The sequence below is a fragment of the Sus scrofa genome, chromosome 13 (assembly GCF_054392235.1).
Source record: "Sus scrofa isolate SSC_HxYL_T2T_F1_AM1 chromosome 13, Sscrofa_HxYL_maternal_Yorkshire_Landrace_v2.0, whole genome shotgun sequence".
NCBI classification, from domain to species: domain Eukaryota; kingdom Metazoa; phylum Chordata; class Mammalia; order Artiodactyla; family Suidae; genus Sus; species Sus scrofa.
The window spans coordinates 205,480,110-205,501,205 of NC_139395.1; the positions used below are offsets into that span (position 1 = coordinate 205,480,110).

The 21,096-nt window shown below is 36.6% G+C and overlaps 1 protein-coding gene and 1 long non-coding RNA gene across 2 annotated transcripts in view; one reads left to right on the forward strand and one right to left on the reverse strand.

Moving 5' to 3' along the window:
- LOC102161036 (uncharacterized) overlaps positions 1–20,773 on the forward strand; it is a 67,266-nt gene extending 46,493 nt beyond the window's left edge. Inside the window, exons 12-13 of the long non-coding RNA XR_014825109.1 lie at positions 19,128–19,273; positions 19,895–20,773. This is a non-coding gene — a long non-coding RNA (uncharacterized LOC102161036). The remainder of the gene's footprint in view (positions 1–19,127; positions 19,274–19,894) is intronic.
- Positions 1–21,096, reverse strand: part of CYYR1 (cysteine and tyrosine rich 1) — a 106,034-nt gene that overhangs the window by 72,080 nt on the left and 12,858 nt on the right.

Sequence of the window (21,096 nt, forward strand, 5' to 3'; positions counted from 1 at the left end):
GCTTCCTTATAAGAAAAGCTCAATGAAGTTATTTAAGTCAAAGGGAAATGATTCCTGGTAAAAATTCAGATTTTAATTTCTTAATTATTTCTTAAAATTTTTTCCTAAAAAATGTTTTAACATTAAAAGTGAAAGTGATGCATGCGTAGCATCTAATGTAATAAGCCACAACATAAATTACAGGGTATAAAAGACCTATAAAATTGCATTTTAAAAAACCCTAAGAAATCTCCTACACTATTGGTGGAAATGTAAGCTGGTGCTGCCACTATGGAAAACAGTATAGAGGTTCCTCAGAAAATTGAAGATAGAGAACCATATGATCCAGCAATCCCACTCCTGGGCATACATCTGGACAAAACTATGATTCAAAAGATACATGCACCCTTATGTTCATAGCAGTATTATTCACAATAGCCAAGACACGGAAACAACTTAAATGTCCATGTCCACTAACAGATGAATAGATAAAGAAACTGGTGTGTGTGTGTGTGTGTGTGTGTGTGTGTGTGTGTGTGTGTGTACTCAGCCATAAAAAAGAATGATATAATGCCATTTGGAGCAACATGGATGCAACTAGAGATTATCACATTAAGAGAAATAAGGTAGAAAGAGAAAGATAAATACCATATAATATCTTATATGTAGAATCTAAAATATGACACATAAATTTATCAACAAAGCAGAAACAGATTCATAGACATAGAGAACATATTTGTTTGCCAAGGGAGAGGGGTTTAGGGAATGGTCAGAGTGGGAGGTTGGAGTTAACAGACCTAAGCTATTATATATAGAATGGATAAACAACAGGGTTCTACTGTATAGCGCAAAGAACCATATTCAATATCATATGATAAACCATAAAAGTATATTAAAACATAATATTAAAAATAAACCCAAAGATTGCAAAGCTATTATATTTCATGATATTAACTAACTTTGTTTCTTTCTTTCTCTTTCTTTTTTTTTTTTTTTCCTTTGTAGGGCCACACCCACAGCATATGGAAGTTCCCAGGCTAGAGGTCAAATCAGACCTGTAACCTCTAGCCTATGCCATAGCTACAGCAACGTGGGATCCAAGCTGCAGCTGCAACCTACACTACAGCTCATGGAAATGCCAGATTCTTTAACCCACTGAGCAGAGTCAGGGATTGAACCAGCGTCCTCATGGATGCTAGTCAGGTTCCTTACTGCTGAGCCACAACAGGAACTCCTCATGACATTAACTTTCTATAGACTGAAAATTAAGAATGTATATTGTAATCTGAATAGCACCACTAAAATAATAATACAATGAGGTAAGTGAAATAGCTAATAAATTAAAATGGAATTCTAAAAGCAATTTCAGTGAACTCAAAATGATAGGAGAAGAGGGATAGAGGAACACACAAGAAAGGGACAAGTAGAAACAAAGAGGAAGCTGATAGACCTGCATCCACATACATCCATACTTATATTAAGTAGAATTAAATACTCCAATGAAAAGGCAGTGGTTGTCAGAATAGCTTAAAAGGAACAAATTATATGCTGTATACATGAGAGATAGTTTAAATACAGAAATTCAATTAGATGCACTTTGAATTCAAAGACATTTAAAGACTGAGAAGAAAAATATGTCCATATTTTCATAATGTTAGAAGGCCGACTCATCAGGAAGACTTACCATTCAGAAGTGCACTGGCACTTGGGAACAAAAGAGTTTCAAAATCCACAAAGCAAAAACTTGGTAGAATTAAAGAGAGGAGGGGACAAATTCACAATTACAGCTGGAATTTTAACAACCTCTCTTGGTAATTAATAGAACAACTGCATAAAAAGTCAGTAAGGATACAACCAACTGGATTGCACTGTCAGCCACCTTTACTACTTGACATTTATAGACACTACACGTAAGGAACACTGAAGGATATTCTTTTCACGTACACATGTACATTCACCAAGACAGGCCATGTGCTGAGGAAAACACAAATCTCATTAGAGTCCAAAATGTGAAATGTTCCAGCGTGTGTCCTCCAACCAAAATAGAACTAAATTAGAAATCCATAATGATAAAATATTGACTAAAACTCCAAATATCTAAAATAATTGATGAATCAAAAAAGAAGTCATAAAAGAAGTTAGAACAGATTTTCCATATCAATGATTACAAAAGTTCAGGGGGTGTAACATTTGTGGGGTGTAACTATACAATGCTTGGAGGAAAACACATCTTTAAATGACTGTATTAGAGATGTATGGTCTACTATTAAATGACCTAAGCATCCACCTTAAGATGCTATGAAAAGAAGAACAGTGCAAACATAAAGAACAGATATCAGCGAGTTAGAAAACAAAGAGAGAATATCAATAAAACCCAAAGCTGCTTCTTTGAAACTACTAATAAAATTGAGAAGCCTCTAGATAAGGTAGATTGATAAAGAAAAGAAAGAAAGAAAGAAAGAAAGAAAGAAAGAAAGAAAGAAAGAAAGAAAGAAAGAAAGAAAGAAAGAAAAAAGAAAGGAAGGAAGGAAGGGAAAGAAAGAGAAAGAAGTAAAGAAAGAAAAGAAAAAAAAGAAAGAAGGAAAGGGAGAGAGGGAGGAAAGAAAGAAAGGGAGAAGGAAGGAAGAGTAAGAAGGAAGCAAAGAAAGAGAAAGGAAAAGAAGGAGGGAAAGAGAAAGAAGACAAATAATCAATACTGGGAATAAAAGAGGATATATCACTACAGATTCAAGAGATATTAAAGGTTATTAAAAGGGAATGTTATGAACTTAATAAAATTGAATACTTAGGTTAAATGAAACTTTTTTTTTCCAAAAATACATAAGTGGGGAGAGAAAATCTCAATAGTTCCATGCCTATTAAAAATTAAAATTAAAATCATTACCTAAAATATTTTCCCAACTAGAACTCCAGACCCAGATGGCTTCACTGATAAATTCTATCCAGCCTTTAAATAAGAAATAAATCAACTTCACACATTTTTCTTTCAGAAAAGAGAGGAAGAAAGGACATTTCTTTGGCTGTTACATGAGGTTAGTGCAACTCTGAAAACAAAACTGAACACATTTACAAGGAAGTAAAATTACAGATGAAGTTCCTTCATGAACATATATGTGAAAATCCATAACAAAAACTTACCAAATTAAATTCAGAAGTATATTTTAAAAATTTTAAAATCATGACTAAATAGAGATTCTTCCAGGACTGCAAGAGTGGTAAAAATTTTTAAATCAATCATTATAATTCATGTCACAAGAAAACCAAGCATATGGTCATTTCAATAGATGCAAAAAAGTATTTGATGAAATGCAACCCCCAGTCATTATGAGCAAAACAGAATTTCCTCAATCTGGCAAAGAGAATCAATGAAAAAAAATTCATTTGTCAATGCTTAACAGAATATTTTTACCCCTAAGTTCCAGAACAAGGCAAAAATGTCTACTCTGATAATTTATATCAATACTTCCAGGGCAAAAAAGTAAGAAAATGAAGTAAAAAGCATACAGATCAAAAAGGAAGAAGCATAACTCTATTCACAGATGACAATTTTTTACATAGAAAATACTCATGTACAAAATAATTACTAGAACTACTAGTAATTACTACTAGATTTTAGCAAGACTGTATTATAAGCACTAACTATATTTTTATATTCTAGCAGCAAACAGAAAGCACAATTAAAAACAATTCTTATGTATTCGAGCATTAAGAAACAAAAGACTACTTAGGAATACATTTAACAAAGGCAAGGACGGAATCATTTACCTGTATTTCCACAATGATTAGCAGAGTTCCTGACAAATAATGCATGTAATAAAATTTGTTGAAAAATGAAAGAACATTTGTCTGCTATAGTGGAAATTTAAATTAATGTCTTAAAATATGAGAAGTTGTTTTCTCCCTCATCTATCTGTCATGCAAACGTGCATCAGAGCTCAAAGGAAGGCACCCTCATGTCAGGGGCCATATGCTTTCCTTTCTCCATTTAGACCTGAGCTACTTTTGCATTTCAGTCAGAGTATATGTACTGAAGTTGTGCTTATCACTTCTACTCATAGACGACTGGCTGTAAGTTAGTCACATGGTCACACAGCTGCAAGGAAGGCTGGGAAATGTAGCGTTTACCCTGAGCAGATGATGAAAAGTATATTATTATAGAAAAAGAGAGATTGGCTATCGGAAGACTGTTAGCGGTTTTTGGCACACCAATCCCAAGCTGACAGATACAGTCAACAATAACTTTAATTATAGCATTTTACTGTTCTTAAAGCTATCTTGAATTCATCAATAAATTTAGAGCTTACTTCTACCAATGCACCTCCTAGACTACAGAGAATGTCCCCTTAGCTGTTGTTTTTATTTAGTTGAATTATGTGCAAATTATCACGTTTACTTATTGACATCCTAAAATACATACTTAGGAGACCCACTGCCAAATGCTGAACACTGAGAAAACTAAAATCCTACACCAGCCAGGATTTATGAATTACATGTCAAAACAGAAATCACAGAATAAGATTTATGCCTGATAAAATTATAGATTTTAGCATACTGACTCATAAATCAGTCACTTGAATACTAATGGCAATAAAAGAATTTATAAATCAAAACTTATTTAGGATTTATTAGCTCAATGTCTACCTAAGAATGCAATGTTTATAAATCTCCTTTCAGACTTACAGAACTAAATTTTATAAACTCCCTGTAGTTATGGTCCATTTCTAATAACACTTTTGATGGGTATACATTATGATGTCCCCTGGTGATGCTTAGGGTACAGATTAATGATAATGTCAGAAGGAAAGATAACAAAAAATGCTTAAATAAAATTTAAAGGTAACTTCATAATTAAGACACGACATCTATGTACATTTTTATACTCTTAGAGTCTTGAATATTTATGGGTTTGACTATTTAGAGAATAAGATAAATCATACTTTATAAAATGACATTAAAAAATAATTTACTGAACACCCAAACCATTTCAGAACAGGTTAAATGTTTCAGAATACATTAAAAGACAAAATTTGTCTACTGTATATCCTAGGCTGTGTTTAATTTCTAATTTGGTAAATAATTTTATATTAAAATTACAGAATATATTTCATTACAAATGTAAGATATTTGTGCTATTTTGAAATATTTTATTTTTAGAATTCTGTTTTCTCCTTGATCACATCCTATTTGGAGTCTCTGGATTTGCACCATTCCCCCCACCCCCATAAGTGATGTCGGTTAAAATATTCACATGGCTGACATCCCATTTGGTTCAGTTCTCTGCTCAAATATCTCTTCCTATCTGACCATCCAGTTTAAAGGAGCACCCACATCACTCTCTTTCCTTTAGGCAAGAAAGGAAAGATACACAGAGAGATACTAGTAAACAAATGTAAGTTTAATTCCAAGATGGGAAAGTGAATGAATAACCACACAGACAAATAGCTGTCCTGTGATATTTCTACCTTCTAGTTAACTTGATACTCCTGATAAACTTAAAGATAGTTCACCTTAATCACTTCTCAATAATGAAAGATTAAACAGATAAAGTAATTTAAATAAGCACATAAATAAGGTGTTTTCTTAGGTGAGACACAGAATTGCTACAGAATTGCTACCTTTAGATTTCAGAGGTTGGTAAAACAAAATAGAGCAGGAAGAAATGGTTTGTAACTTTAAAAATAACACACAAGATCAGTAAATATATTTAAAAAAAAAACTACCATTTGCTTGGTTTTTAATTTCAGGAAAAGTTGGAGTAATATTTCTGTGGGCTTTCCAATTAACAAATGTGGAGAAAAAGGTTGGTAAGAATGTAAATTGGTGCAACCACCATGGAAAACTGTATGGAGGCTCCTCAAAAAACTAAAAATAGAACTACCATATGATCCAGCAATTCAATTCCTGGTTATATATACAAAGAAAATGAAAACACTCATTCAAAAAGATTCGTGCACTCCAATATTTATCACATCATTATTTACAGTAGCCTATTCTATTCAGCCATAAAAAAGAATTTTGCCATTTGCAACAACATGGGTTGACCTGGAGGGCATTAAGCTTAGTGAAATAAGTCCGAGAAAGACAAATACTACATGTTATTATTTATATGTGAAATTGAAAAAGCAAACACATGCATATAACAAAACGGAAACAGACTCACAGAAATAGAGAACAAACCAGTGCAGAGAGGGAAGGGAAGAGGGGCCAAATAGGGAAAGGGGATAAAAAGGAACAAACCACTATGTACAAAATAAATTAGCTACAAGGATACAGTAATAGGGAATATAGCCAATATTTTATAATAACTTTAAATGGAGTATAATCTATAAAAACTTTGAATAACTATATTGTACACCTGTTGTAAATCTATACCATTAGTTAGTTAATTAATTAATTAAAACAAGCGTATTTCTGTGGGCTTTCATTCTCTTGGTATTGTCCTAAAATGCAGCTTTTTAAAATACAAAATGGGGAGTTCCCATCATGGCGCAACGGAAAAGAATCTGACTAGGAACCATAAGGTTGCAGGTTCCATCCCTGGCCCGCTCAGTGGGTTAAGGATCCGGCGTTGCCATGAGCTGTGGTGTAGGTCCCAGACGTGGCTCAGATATGGCATTGCTGTGGCTCTGGCGTAGGCCGGCAGCTACAGCTCTGATTAGATGCCTAGCCTGGGAACCCTAGAAAAGGCAAAAAGACAAAAAAAACAAAAAAACAAAAAAACTATTATTGAACGGGTTTGGTTAAATACATCCCTCCTTCCTCATTCCAGGGTCCAATAATTGTAGTGGTAATAATATTAATAATAACAATAATGACAGATGTCTCTGCTATAACAGGATGTACGCATTCTTGGGGGAAAAAGTTTCTATAATATCATGAGTTACAAATAATAAGACTTATGGGAAAAACAGATTAGAAACAGACCAGTTATGATCTATGCATCTACTAATCAAAGGCAGTGGTGGATCAGTATTTCCTGCAATCTGAAACTTGTAAAATTTTGAGGACCCTTTTTAAGGAAAATACATTAGATTAACTAACACCTAACACAGCTCAGTAGGGTAAATTCCCATATGTTTTACCACAATTTTTGGCAACAAATTCTTGGAGCTCTGTTTCACATGACAATACTCTGAAGTATCTTTCAAGGAGAGAAAAGAGAGATGCAATTTTTCTTCCAGTGCAGGGATCGAAATTTGCTTTGGGCTATTGGTGTAAAAGAAGTCTTTTGCCTTGTGAGGCAAATTAATAAAATGTTGTGTAAATATTTAGGACTGATCAAATTTGAGACAACTTCAGTTTGGTTTCTTTCATATACAAGGAATAGTACTGGGTTTGGAAGAATTTTCCAGACTATCTTCTGACTTGTATATATCAAACTTTGTTTCTCCATCACTACTGATAAACTTCCATTCTGTATGGTTGTAGGCATACTTCAGTCACATGCTCATGTTGCCACCTGACCTCTGGCTTTGACTCTTGCTGCAAGAGCATTGGGCTAATTGATGAAGTGGACAGTTTGATTGTTTTGGGGAGCCTTTCCTGCAGTGGCATGGCTTGCAATACCTTAACTACATAGGGAGGTGATTAGGAATCACCTAAATATATACTAAACTTAGACTAAATACATCCACAATTCCCCTCCCCCCAGCTGGAACCCCCAAAATGATGCAGCCATTCTAAAGCTGCTGCTGATGAAGAAACTCAAGTGGAAAGAGACTGCGGTCTTAAAAGAGATGGTCAAAATATTGTACTTTGCCAGCATTACAAAAATTCATGACTGGAGTAGTATGGGTGGGGGGGGAATAAATTAATGAGTTTAGGATTAGCATATATACACTGCTATATACAAAACAGGCAACCAACAACGACCTACTGCATAGCACAGGGAACTATACTCAATATCTTTTTTTATCTTATAACGGAAAGGAATCTAAAGAAGAATACAGACATATATATATACACACACATACATATGTATGTATTTATAACTGAACCACTTTACTGAAAACTTGAAACTAATGCAACATTGTAAACAAACTATATATATCTCAATTAAAAAAAGGTATGACCATGTGAATGCGTCCTCTTAGATGTAATATAGGGGTCGCACGCAAGATAGCAACCCTGAAAAGAAGGCTACATTCACGTCACAATAGAGTCTACTTGACTTAGCATACTCCAGCAACAATAATGGATGGATACTCAGGAAATAACTTGCCCAGCTTCGGGAGGAAGCTCATTGTGGCCTGAGGCTGCCTCGGAGGATATTAAAAAGGCACAAAAACAATCTAGTGGAAATGCTAGCTTCCCAGCACAGAGACAATGCAGATGGAAATGCAATCTTGCCAGAAGTCAAGAGCTGAGTCAGACTGAGGATGCACATTTTTTTGGTTAGGGAGCCCCAGGTTGAAGCACTCACTTTTATTTTTCTTAAAATAGTACGAGAAAGGATCCAGCCTGTGCAGCATTTAAATTAAGGGGTCTTGTCCTTTCTGGCTGAAGACTGTAATTTTATTCCCACTTTTTTGACTCTCTTTGCAAAGGAAAAATCACGTTTGAACCAACGTAACTTCCCTGTTAGACTAACACCATTCCCTGATTTACCTATCACGTATGAGATAACTGATGCTATGGAAGCTTACACTGGAGAAGAAGAGATGGTAGCTTATAATTACTGAGCACCAGCTTCTGTTCTAAGTGATTCATAAGTATTAATGAATTTTTTCCTTGTAGACATCTAAGGGATAGATGTTATCATCATTTTACAACCCTATCCTTGGTAGTGGTAAAAATTTGTAAATTTGTCCTTGGGCTTACTAAGAACTCATTGGTGTCCCTCTGTATTCAATTACTTTGATCAAACATTAATAAATCTTTATAGGATTGTATTTTCAATACCCCTGAATACATTCACCATAGTAATTTGAAATAACCCTTTATGTAAGTCTGTGTATATATGAAAACGTTATGGTTTATGAAATCACTGTTTGATTACATCTCAATTTTATTACTACACAGTATCAGAAGTCCAAAATGAAATGTTTTTTGGTATGGTTTATTTAGACCAGTGTGGTCCAAGGGCCATTTGTTCCAGAATTTCCTTGTGAGAGAAAATTAATAAAAAAAAAAAATAGGCTTCCTGCCCCTACTCTGGACACACAGAACCTGAATTTCTAGATTAGGTTCTGAGAATATGGATTTTCAGCAAGCATTCCTAGGTGATTATAATGCATACTAAATTTTGGGGAATGCATAATTTAAAGTAATTTAAATACAGTGAAATTTCTGCTTTCCGTTGAACAGACATAATTAATGCCTGGTGTTTACAACTGCAAGACATTTAAAAGCTTGAATGTGATTTAAGAAATGAATAAATATGTTTTTGTTTCTTATATGCTAATATAGACTTAAAAGTGTTATTTGAAACAAATGTTGAAGGGAAAAAAACAACATAAGATTTTGCAGATCTTTAAATCAAACCATCCACTAATTGAAGCACCTGGGAGGTTAGTCTTCCTAATGGCATAATCTGAAAAGTAGAATAGATTTTTATCACTCTGGAAAAAGACTTTCAGGATAAGTTCTTTTCCCATATAAACTACTTCTTCCTACACCCGGAAAGGAATGAATTTGGAGGTCTCGAAGTTCTTTGTAAACTCTCTCTTCTCATAAATATTTAGATTAGAAGGAAAAGCCAGGATCATTCTTTTAAAAAGCTTAATGAATTTTTTAAATGCATGAACAAAGTTGAGAAAGCCTGACAATGATTAAAGGGTCTTGGTTTTAATAATACCTACTTAGCCCTTTCCAAATTCTCTTCAACGTTTCATGAAACAATATATTTCTCTTTATAAACCCAAGTTGAAATTAATTATTTTAGTCACTTTCATCACAAAATTTAATTACTGACACAATTTTCTGCTGCTCATGTCTTTGTCTTTATTCTGTCACCTACAGGGCACACTCTCCACCCAATAAGTGAAATTAATATTTCTACCAGCTCTGCAATGGCTTTTTGATGCATATGTATGGGCCATTTCCTTAAAGATCTCATTTCTTAGTTGAGGTGTTTACACATAAAAATGACGGAGATTGTCAAGTTTTAGATTGGTTTAGAACTAGAAGAGAATAAATCTGTTTCCATGCTATTATCTGCAGTTCACTGACATGACTCCTAATTTAAAATAAAGAAAAAGGGAAATTACAAATAATTTCATTTAACACTACGTGGAAGTTAATATACATGTATTGTTCTTTTTCCCTTACAAAGTGAGTTTCAATAACAAAAAAACTACTTTATTTTCTGTTTATAAAAACCAAACATCAAAATCTTGAATCTCTCCGTTTGACTGTTATATTTTCTTGGTCAATTGACCCATGTCTCATAACATAGTATCACTTTTATCTCTGGTAATATTCTCTGTTCTGGACTTTACTTTGTCTTATATTAATGTAACCACTCTTTCTTTTGTCTTTTTTTTTTAGAGCCAGCACCAACAGCATATGGAGGCTCCCAAGTTAGGGGTCGAATCGAGGCTGTAGCTGCGGGCCTATGCCACAGCCACAGCAACGCGGGTTCTGAGCCATGTCTGTGACCTACACCGCAGCTCCTGGCAATGCTGGATCCTTAACCCACTGAGTAAGGCCTTGGGTCGAACCCACATCCTCGTGGATACCAGAAAGGTTCGTTAACCACTGAGCCACGACGGGAACTCCGCCACTCTTTCTTTTGGTTAATGTTTGCATGGCAAATCTTTTTTCAACCTCTTATTTACTATTTTTCTCTGTTCTTGGCTTGACAGCTTACTGCTGCTCCCCTAGCTTTATTAAAGTGTAATTGATAATTAAAAACTGTGAAAGATGTACAACTGGTTGATTTTATACACATATTAGTGAAATAATCAGCACAATTGAGGTAATTATAACATATCCTTCATCTCACAGTTACCTTTTTGTTGTGTATGTTTGCACAGCCTGGTGTTGGGAAAACTTAAGATCTACCCTCTTAGCAAATTTTAATTCCACAATATGGCATCGTTAATTATAGTCACAATGTTATATATTAGATCTCCCTAATTTATTCATGTTACGGAAGTGAAACTTCGTACAATTTAACTCCATTTTCCCCTCCTCTCAAAGTTTTAACCTACTTATGTCATTGTAGTTGAAGTGAGTTTCATGTAGATAGGATAAATTTCTGCCAGTTAAAAACTCCTTTCCCTCTCCTTCTGTTGGTACTGTTTTCACGATGAATGTAATTATTGATCGGTTTGAATTAGGTCCATCCTTTTATTACTTGATTTCTGTTTGTTTTCTCTGTTTTTCATTCCTTTGATTCATTCCCTTTACCTGCCTTCTTTTTTTTTTTTTTTTTTTTTTTTTTGTCTTTTTGCTATTTCTTGGGCCGCTCCTGCGGCATATGGAGGTTCCCAGGCTAGGGGTCTAATCGGAGCTGTAGCCACTGGCCTACGCCAGAGCCACAGCAACGCGGGATCCGAGCTGCGTCTGCAACCTACACCACAGCTCACGGCAACGCCGGATCGTTAACCCACTGAGCAAGGGCAGGGACCGAACCCGCAACCTCATGGTTCCTAGTCGGATTCGTTAACCACTGCGCCACGACGGGAACTCCTACCTGCCTTCTTTTGACTGTAGGCAGACCTCAGAGATATTGTGGGTTCAGTTCCAGACTAGGCGACACATGTGAATATCACAACAAAGCAAGTCACGTGAATGTTTCAGTTTCCCAGCGCATATGACAGTTGCCTTTACACTCTCCTGCAATCTATTAAATGTGCAATAGCATAATGCCTAGAAAAGGTACATACCTTAATTAAAAAATACTTCATTGCTAAAAAATGCTCACCATCATCTGAGCCTTTAGCAAATTGTAGTACTAACATCAAAGGTCACTGATCGCGGATTAGCATAACAAGTATAATAATAATGAAAAGGTTTGAAATATCACGAGAATTACATTAAATATTGAATGACCCAGAGACATGAAAGGAGGAAATGCTGTTAGAGAAATGATGTTCAGATCGGATGTTTTCTATTTCTTTTTTTTCTAATGCAGTCTTTTCGCTGATTTCAAACAGAGATTGTTCTTACCTCTTGGGTCATTTTCATAGGAGATGCTTTTGAGCTTGTCAGATAATTTTAACATTTCTGTTACTTGATGATTCTGTTTTCCTTTGTGAGTCAAGATTTCCTTGGTTCATCGCATGCTGGGTCATTCTGGATTGTATCTTGAACTTTCTGAATATTATGAGACCTTGGGATTTGTTTAAATCTTGGGGGAACTTTGATATTTTAGTTTTAGCTGGCAACCAGTCAGGTTCAATTTAGACCACATATTCCAATCAGACTTCTGTGGGGTATGCTTTCAAGGTAGGCTCCATTTTCAGAGTCTCTGTAGTCATGTATGGATTTATCTCATGTGTATACCACTTAACTGCCAATGTAGGACTTGGGAGGTTATATATATTCTGTATTCAATTCACAAGGTACACTGTTTAGGGTCAGATCCATGCATATGCAACTTGAGAGAAGCCCAGGGGTTCACAAGTAGCTTACAGATCAATTTGAGTTTCTTCATCTTTTTTTTTTTTTCTTTTTAGGGCCACATCTGCAGCATACAGAAGTTCCCAGGCGAGGGGTCCAATTAGAGCTGCAGCTGCAGGCCTGCACCACAGCCATGGCAACACCAGATCTGAGCGGTATCTGTGACTTACACTGCAGCTTGCAGCAATACCAGATCCTTAACCCACTGAGCGAGGCCAAGGATTGAACCTGCATCCTCATGGATACCAGTCAGGTTCTTAACCCACTGAGCCACAACAGGAAATCTGAGTGCCTCCATCTCAATGATCCCCTCAGTACTGTCTGGTTCCCTCGGGCAATGCTTTGTGGTTCTCTGATCAGAAAGATGGGCTTTATTTACTCAGCTCTTTGCATATTTCCACAAATGGGCTCATATCCAGCGCTGAACAGTAGGAGGTCAAAGACAATCAATCAAATAAATAAATAAATAAATAAATAAAGCAGTGGAGATTCACCCCCATCTTCCTGGTATTACAACATTCTCATCAAAAGGACAGTTTCCTGTTCTCAGAGTTTTAGACTCCTGTCAGGTCCCAATGCAGCCACTATCACTGCCACTGCTACGACAACCAAAAGATCACGTAAGGGCCACATAAGAGATCAAAGAACAATATTGGGGTACATCCCCAGTGTCTTTGAGGATGAGAGGACCTTTCTTATTTAGCCAGAACTAGAGAGATTCTCCTATATCACTCTCTGTCCACATCCTAAAGCTTTCCTATGTATTTTGGGCTCTGTTTAGTGCAGAGTGGGGTTAGGCAGTATTTTGAATTTTAGTCTTGTTCCTTAATCTGCACACTACTATTGCTTTTCATCTACCTGAAATAGCTGTTCCATGCATTCCATCCAAACTCTATTGCTGCATTCAGTGGGAGGCAGAGAGGGGGATGTGCTCTCTCTGTTTTATGCAGAACTGGAGCCAGTCTTCCCAATGGAAGGTAATGAGACAAAAACTGTTACACCACGGACATGAAGCAAAATACACAGCATGTATAATAAGCTGGTTGTTTAAAGCCAGCAAGCTGAGTAAAGGGAAACTCATTTTAGAACTGATAGACATCAACTGATCCTTGCTATGATCAATGACTTTTTATTCCGCATGACATCTGGCATTTATTTGCTACTGAAATGGGGCAGGACCCTAGGGTCCTTCCCCTCTCATGCCCTCCACCTGCTTTTGTCTGTAGAAAAACTTTTATTTAAAGAATTAATTTAATCATAGAAGTGAGGAAATGCAGAAGCAAAGGAAAATAGTCAAATAGGACAAAAACAGTAATAGTTTAGTCATTAAGCAAAGTCAAGGACCTTTAGTTCCTCCTCAAGGGCTATAGATCATATTCTGAGCAATATTCTCTTGGCTGTCTTATAGATACTAAAACCCCCACCAGGCAGAAGAAATTAACCTCCTGATGACCAGACTATAGCCATGATATAAGCAACCACAATTCTGAGAAGTGGTCTCAAAGAAATGGGAAAAAATTGACCCTGGGAACTGAAGGTTAACTGTATTTAAAACAATCAGGATGACAATGATCAGTCAGGTGGCGGCATAATTAATGTCAGGATGACTATCAGTGCTGACTGTGCTGTTTCTGCATGTAGCCCCCTCTTTCCACCTGAAGCTCCCCTTAAACTTCTGCCTGCTGATTGTCAGTGGGGAGAGTCAGCCTTTGGACATGAGTCCACCCTCCTCTCCCCTCCTTCAGTTGGCAGCCTCTGAAATACAGCAAACACTCCTTTCCACCAGCCTTGCCTCTTTATTGGCTTTAGAGAGGTAAGCAGCCAGACCCCTTTCAGTAACGCTACCACTGAAAACACTGTCAGTCCCGCAATAGTTGCAAATGTAGGTTATGAACAGTATCGTCAGAGACAGGTCATCCCCCTTTTCATTCTTGTCTTATAAGCACTGACATATTGAGAAAGCTGCTGATGAACATTTTTTTAAAGTCTAATTGAGGCAATTCTAAATTTTACATGCAAAGACATGCTCAAAAATCTATAAAGTACTGTGATCACTCCACTGACATGGCAAGCAGTTAGAAAGCTGTTTTATGCATTAATTATTAACATATCATCAGTAGAGTTGAAGCAGCCATCTCTAATGAGCCCTTTTGTAAAGTAAATTACTGCTCCCTGATTTTTGGTATTACATGTGTGATTTTTTTCATAAACCTGCTTTACATCTACATATATATTTATAAAAAAACCTTTTAGTCATATATATAATATATACATTAATTTTTATTCTAGTTGGTTTAAAATGTTCTGTCAATTTCTACTGTACAGCAAAGTGACCCAGTCACATATATGTATCCATTCTTTTTCTCATATTATCTTCCATCATGTTCTATCACAAGTCTTGTTCACCCTGTTTTCAAGCCAGTTTCTCTAACACACAGGTCAGCCTAGGGCCAACGTGGCAGATTTGCCACTGAATGCACATGACTTTGGGGAACTGTACTATGCTTCTAGCAACTGCTGGGCAGCAAAGACAGTGCTTAATTAGCTGCCTTCACCGTTATCAGACTGCAAACACCATTTGATGAAGAAGGCTATTTATTTCACTCAAGGCTAAGAGAGCTCTCCCGAGAAGAGATGCCCATGTTTTGGCCTGGAGGACCAGAACGAGAGCCTCACACCTGAAGGGACACTCTACTGCTCAGTCATGGGCTTTGTAAATGACCTTGGAGAAGTCACACTGCTCCCCCTGTGTCCTCTTTTCCCAAACTCCAGATGTTTTCAAAGCCTAATGTTGTCATTAACGGGAGGAAAATATTTCCAAGCTCTTCTAAGTACTTTTATGTGAGAATATATCTTTCAGTCGAATTCTACGAGATAGGCAAGTTGTTACCACAATTTCCTCTTGACACATTAATAAACAGTGGCTCAGTGATATTAGGAGAATGAAGTTTACCCAGCATAAAAGAAGAAGAACTCAAACCTAGTTTGGTGGATCCAAACATTACTAATCTTTCTTCTATACCCCTCTATTGCTAAAACTACTATTAATTAAGAATAGCATCACAAAGAGTGGTTGCCCGTTTCATTCCACCTGACAAAGGGTAAGAAGGTCTATTTACTTAATGCGAGGGTGGGTACAACTCGAGATAGAAACCGTAAAGAAGAGTTTTCATCATTTATTTGATAAATTTAAATCCAAATATATTTCCCCACATGTAATAATTTGGAGGTTGATCCTGTATTATTCCTGGTGTTTTTAGAGGGAAAATGTTGTATAACATCGTACAGTTGGTTATTTGCAACCACAGGCCGCACTTATTTTTTGCAAAATGAAGTGTGGAGAGATATCATTCTGTTCACCTTTTTGATAGTGTGAATTCGCACTGTTTATATTTGAAGTAATTTCTTCTGTTTTTCTCTATTTCTGTCAGATTTGTGCAAAGGCGTAAAAAGAGCATTCCTCCTGTTACCTGTAAGAATTTCTTTCTTCTTTCTCTTTCCTTAAGAATGAATATCAAAACTACAAATTCTACTTATCTCTGCGTTACTATGGGTTGAATAGCCAAGGCTTTCACCCGTGGCACTTTCAGATGGAATCCTATTACACTTTATGAGGTTATCATCTCCCTCTGAAATTTTCATTAGTTATGGGTGTGTTCATCCTCAGATTTTGCAGGTGGGAGACACTGAAAGATAGTGTGCTCTGGCCAGCAGCTGCCTGCCAGAATTCTTCCAACATAATGGAATAAAAATCACTGTGTGTGCATAATTCTTGCCTCCTCAATTTTATCAATAAGACATTTTACCTCCAAAAATTATGCAAGTGAATTAGACTCATACAAGAGGCTGTTGCCTTGATAGTCACAGGCTGGCACATCACATTGTTTCATGGATAGAACACATCCAAATACATGAATTGTGCAAGAGCAGACCTGAATGGAGATAGGTCAGACCACAGCAAGACCTCCTAGTATATGCCTGAGGCAAGTTTCAGTGTAAAGCGCTTCCTTCCTTTGGGTTCTGGACCTTTAAACTTTTCCTACTTGAGGCACTGAACATTGATAGAGCACACTGAATGAAATACCAAGGAAACATGACAAGGAGGTTAAATCCTTATAATCAAGCTGGCTTTTGAGTTCTAATTCTTATCATCTGATTATAATGTATCATAATCAGTATGACTCAAAAGTGATGGCTGACTCCCTGGAAATCACTCCTTTTACTCTGCAATGATACCTTATTTGTACTCCATGAAACAAATTCTCTGAAATCAATCACATATCCAAATTATGTGTTGATTTTTTTCTAAGCAAATATTTATCCAGATGATATTTGTTGATTTAGAACTCATAAAATGTCAGCTTTTTCATGCTTAAACAGAGGATTACTTGTGTTTTCAACAAGCAGCTATGGACCATTCTATTGTTTGAGCCCCATACCTTCAATGGTACGTTGGCAGACCCACTTCTGGTCCTCTTGGAGTCTAATGTGTGGAAGGGCAGACAGATAATTTAGGAACTTGAATAAAATGATAAATAATAACAGGGCAGAGAAAGAATACTACTATGGCAGCATGTGGGAGGGACTTTAATCCAGATGGACAATAAGAAAATGCTCCGCCAAAACATGATATTTAGATTGTCATAAGGTCTTACAGCAATGAATAATTTTCATTTATCCCATCTTGAAACCTCCAGTTCTTTAGGAACCAGTGGGAAGTGGCAGAAAAAGGTCATGCACACATAGTTTTAAATGCCAGCTCAGTGCATAGCAGCTGTGTGAAATCAGACAAATTGCTTAATTCTGAGTCTCAGCCTCCTCATCTGTACAGACAAGAATAATACCCAGGTCATGATGGCTATTCTGAAGATTAATAAACCAATATATAGTAAGCATCTGGGACAGAGAATGCATTAAATAAATGATAGTTTCCTTCACGCTAATAATTCCTGCCACCACCATATACACTTTCTCTTATAATATCCAATTCTGATATCTATCTAATGAAAGTAGCCCTTAAAACCTGGACTACATGAGCAGCTGTGAGTTGATTAGTTTTGGGCTCAGTTCAATGGATGAGTAAAGATGGATCCTCACATAAACTGCTTTGTTAAGGCAACATATTCAACTCAGAAGGAACCAATATACCAAGAAATGCTGCAATATAAAATATAAAAAGCGCATAGAAGAAAATAAAGGCATCCACTTACCCTGCCATCTTAGGAGGTCTATTCAAGCTGATTAGTGAAGGACAGACCAATTCTGATAGTGAAAGAATTTTGAAAGGATGGAGAATGTTTTAAGGGAGGCTAAAATAGATGTAAAACACTTTTCAGGAGGAAGGGGAGAAATGCAGCATATTCCTGATTGGCTTGCTATGTTCTCTCTTGCACTTCTCTTCAGGACATCTTGCTCGCACCCCTACACATTTTTCAACACCTCTTAATCCCAAATCTAGATGTGGTGCTCCAAGCTCCCCACTGAGTTCAGATTGGTGCACTCTATCCACTCACTGAAGGCCCACTCAAGTTGGCTTAAAGGCTATAGAGCCTATTACCCCACCCCACCACTCAACATACTAACTGAACCTTCTTGAATATCCCCCTTCAGTTCCCAACACACACCATCCACCCACTCATCCAAAACTTCAAGCTTGATTTGGACTCATTCCTCGTGTTTAGCCCCAATCCCTAGCCCCAAATCCCACCAATCTGTAAGTTCTCATCTCTTCTATCACTTCATCCCACAGTCCGGGAAATTATCAAACAGCACCAGCCCTCTCCAAATGTGCTTGGAAGATTGGCAGCATCAATATCACATGAGAGTTTGTTAAAAATGCAGAATTCCAGGTTCCACACTAGACCTATCAAATCAGAATCTGCATGTTAACAAGGTGTTGTGCTATTTATTATAGGAACTAAATATTTGGTTTTCATCCCATTTCTGTCATGGAACCAGAATTTCCCCTGGAATTTCCTAAGATAAAAGTAGTGAAGATGTCTCGATATTAAAAACAAACCCCTTTCAACCACATCTGAGTTTATGTTAATGAGGTGAGTTGGAAAGCACCTGAAGATGGGGCCTGGTTGCCATGGAAACCAACCTTGTGATTAGAGGGCTGGGACTTTGATTCCAAACCCCTGAGTTCTGGGGGGAAGAGAGGAACTAGAGACTGAGTTCAATCATTAATAGTCAGTGATTTAATCCATCATGTCTATGTAATGGAGCCTCTATAAAACCACAAAAGGACAAGGTTCAGAGAGTTTCCAGGGTTGGTGAACATGTAGGGATTTGTGAAAAGGGACATGCAGGGGGAGGGCATGGAAGCTTCTAACCCTTCCCCCATACCTTGCCCCATGCAGCTCTTCCATCTGGCCGTTTCTCAGTTATACTGTTTTAGTCTAGTAAAAAAAAAAAATGTTTCTCTAAATTCTATGCAAATTACAGATACAAATATAGCATGCCCACATATCCACTACCCATGCTTATCACATGGTAATAATTTATAATATCTGTTTCGGATTTGTAATTTTTAAGTAAGAAAATATTAAAGTTGATACCCTCTTTCCTACTCTTCACAGGGTGACCAACTTGTTGCAGGACTAAGAGGTTGCAGCCCTGAAGGTCCTGCATCCCAGGAAACCCCTTGGTTCTGGCCAATCCTGAAATTCATGTGTCCATTTCTCTCCCCCTCATATCTACACATTTACCACCTGTGCATGTCTCTGTAAGTAAGATACACAGTTATTTTGTGTTTAACTTTACACAAATAGTACCATGTTCTCTTTTTCTATTAGCTCTTTTTCACACACCACTGCAATTCTGAGATTTACACTAACACTAACATGCAGAGATTTAACTGCAGTATCCCATTCCATTGCATGAATATACTCTAATTTACCTGTCCATCCTTCTCTGATAGAAATTTAGGTTGCTTCCAATGTTTAACTATTTTAAACAATGTGTCCATCACAGTACAATGTCTCCCTGTGCGTATTTGGGAATTCTCTAGGGAATATATGTAGACGAGGTACTGTGAAGTCCAAAAGGATGCCCATCTTCATCTTTACTGCATGTGGTCAGGTTGCTCCTCAGGTGTTGATAACAGTTGGTGTTATCAACTAGCAGTGGGAGTTCCCTTTCATGTTGGCCCACATTGCTTTTGGTGCTATCAGACTTAACAGAGGATCACCAGCCTGATGGCTGTGAGATAGTCTTCCACTGTTTTATTTTTTTAATTTAATTTTATTGGAGTATAGCTGACTTACTATGTTATATTAGTTTCAGGTGTACAGAAAAGTGAATCTGTCATACGAAATAAGTATATCCATTCTTTTTTCCCATATAGGTTATTGGAAACTACTGAATAGATTTTCCTGTGCTCTACAGTAGGTTCTCATTAATCATTTATTTTATATAGTAGTATGTATATGTTATTTCCACCCTCCCAATTCTTTCCTCTCCCCAGCAGTTTCTCTTATGGTAACCATAAGATTGCTTTTGAAATCTGTGAGTTTGTTTCCATTTAAACAGCAGTTCCCTGCTTGGGCTAGTCAGGGGAAACATCTTCTGCCTATTTATTGCCCTTCCAGTGGTCTGCTCTGTTACTTTTTCTGAGCACACACATCACCCATTTTCCTGTTGAGGTGTTCCGGATACTAATCTTTTGTGCATCAAATGATTGCAAGTATCTTCTCTAAGTGAGGAATTTGCCCAACATTTTGTCTATGAAATTGTGGCCATCTATATTTTTTAAAAAGTTAAAAATTGATATAGATTCACAAACCATAAAATGATCCTTTTAAGGCACAGAGCTAAGTGATTTTTAGTATAGCTCTTTTTTTTACTGGTTGTGCTTCTCATCTTTTATTTTAGAAATCTTTCCTGTCCTGATACCATAATGCCATCCTACTCTTTTTTTAAATGTTGTAAATGTTTGCTTCTTGCATTTATGTGATTAGACTATTAGGAGAGATTTTTGGGGGTGAGATGTGATAAATTATCTAGTTTAATGTTTATCCATATGGAAAGCTATTCTCTCAGCATTGCTTATTAAATAATCCCTCCATTACACTGGTTTGTAATGCCGTCTCTGTTATCTATCAAGTCCCACAGATACATGTCTAAGTCCATTTCTAAGCTCTATATTCTATCAGTTTATCTGCGAACTAATACCACACAATTTGTTTTCCATAGCTTTATAATAAATTATTATATCTCCAAGGCATGTCTTCTCACTTTGTTGTTTTTCGTAACTATCGTCCTTTGTCTACACCTTTTACTGGACTCTACACATTTTAGGCTCAGTCTGTCAAACCTAAGACAAAACAGTCTTGTGGGTTTTGATGTGAATTGCATTGAATTTACTTATAGTTCAGGAGGAATTGACATATCCCAATACCGACATCCTTACAATATTCTCACCCACAATTTGGTACATCTCTTTAGGTCTCTCTTTCATCTCGTAAAACATTTATGTATTTACATTACTCCATAAATGCCACACATCCAGTATATTACTGGATTTCTTACTAGGTACAAAGTTTTTGA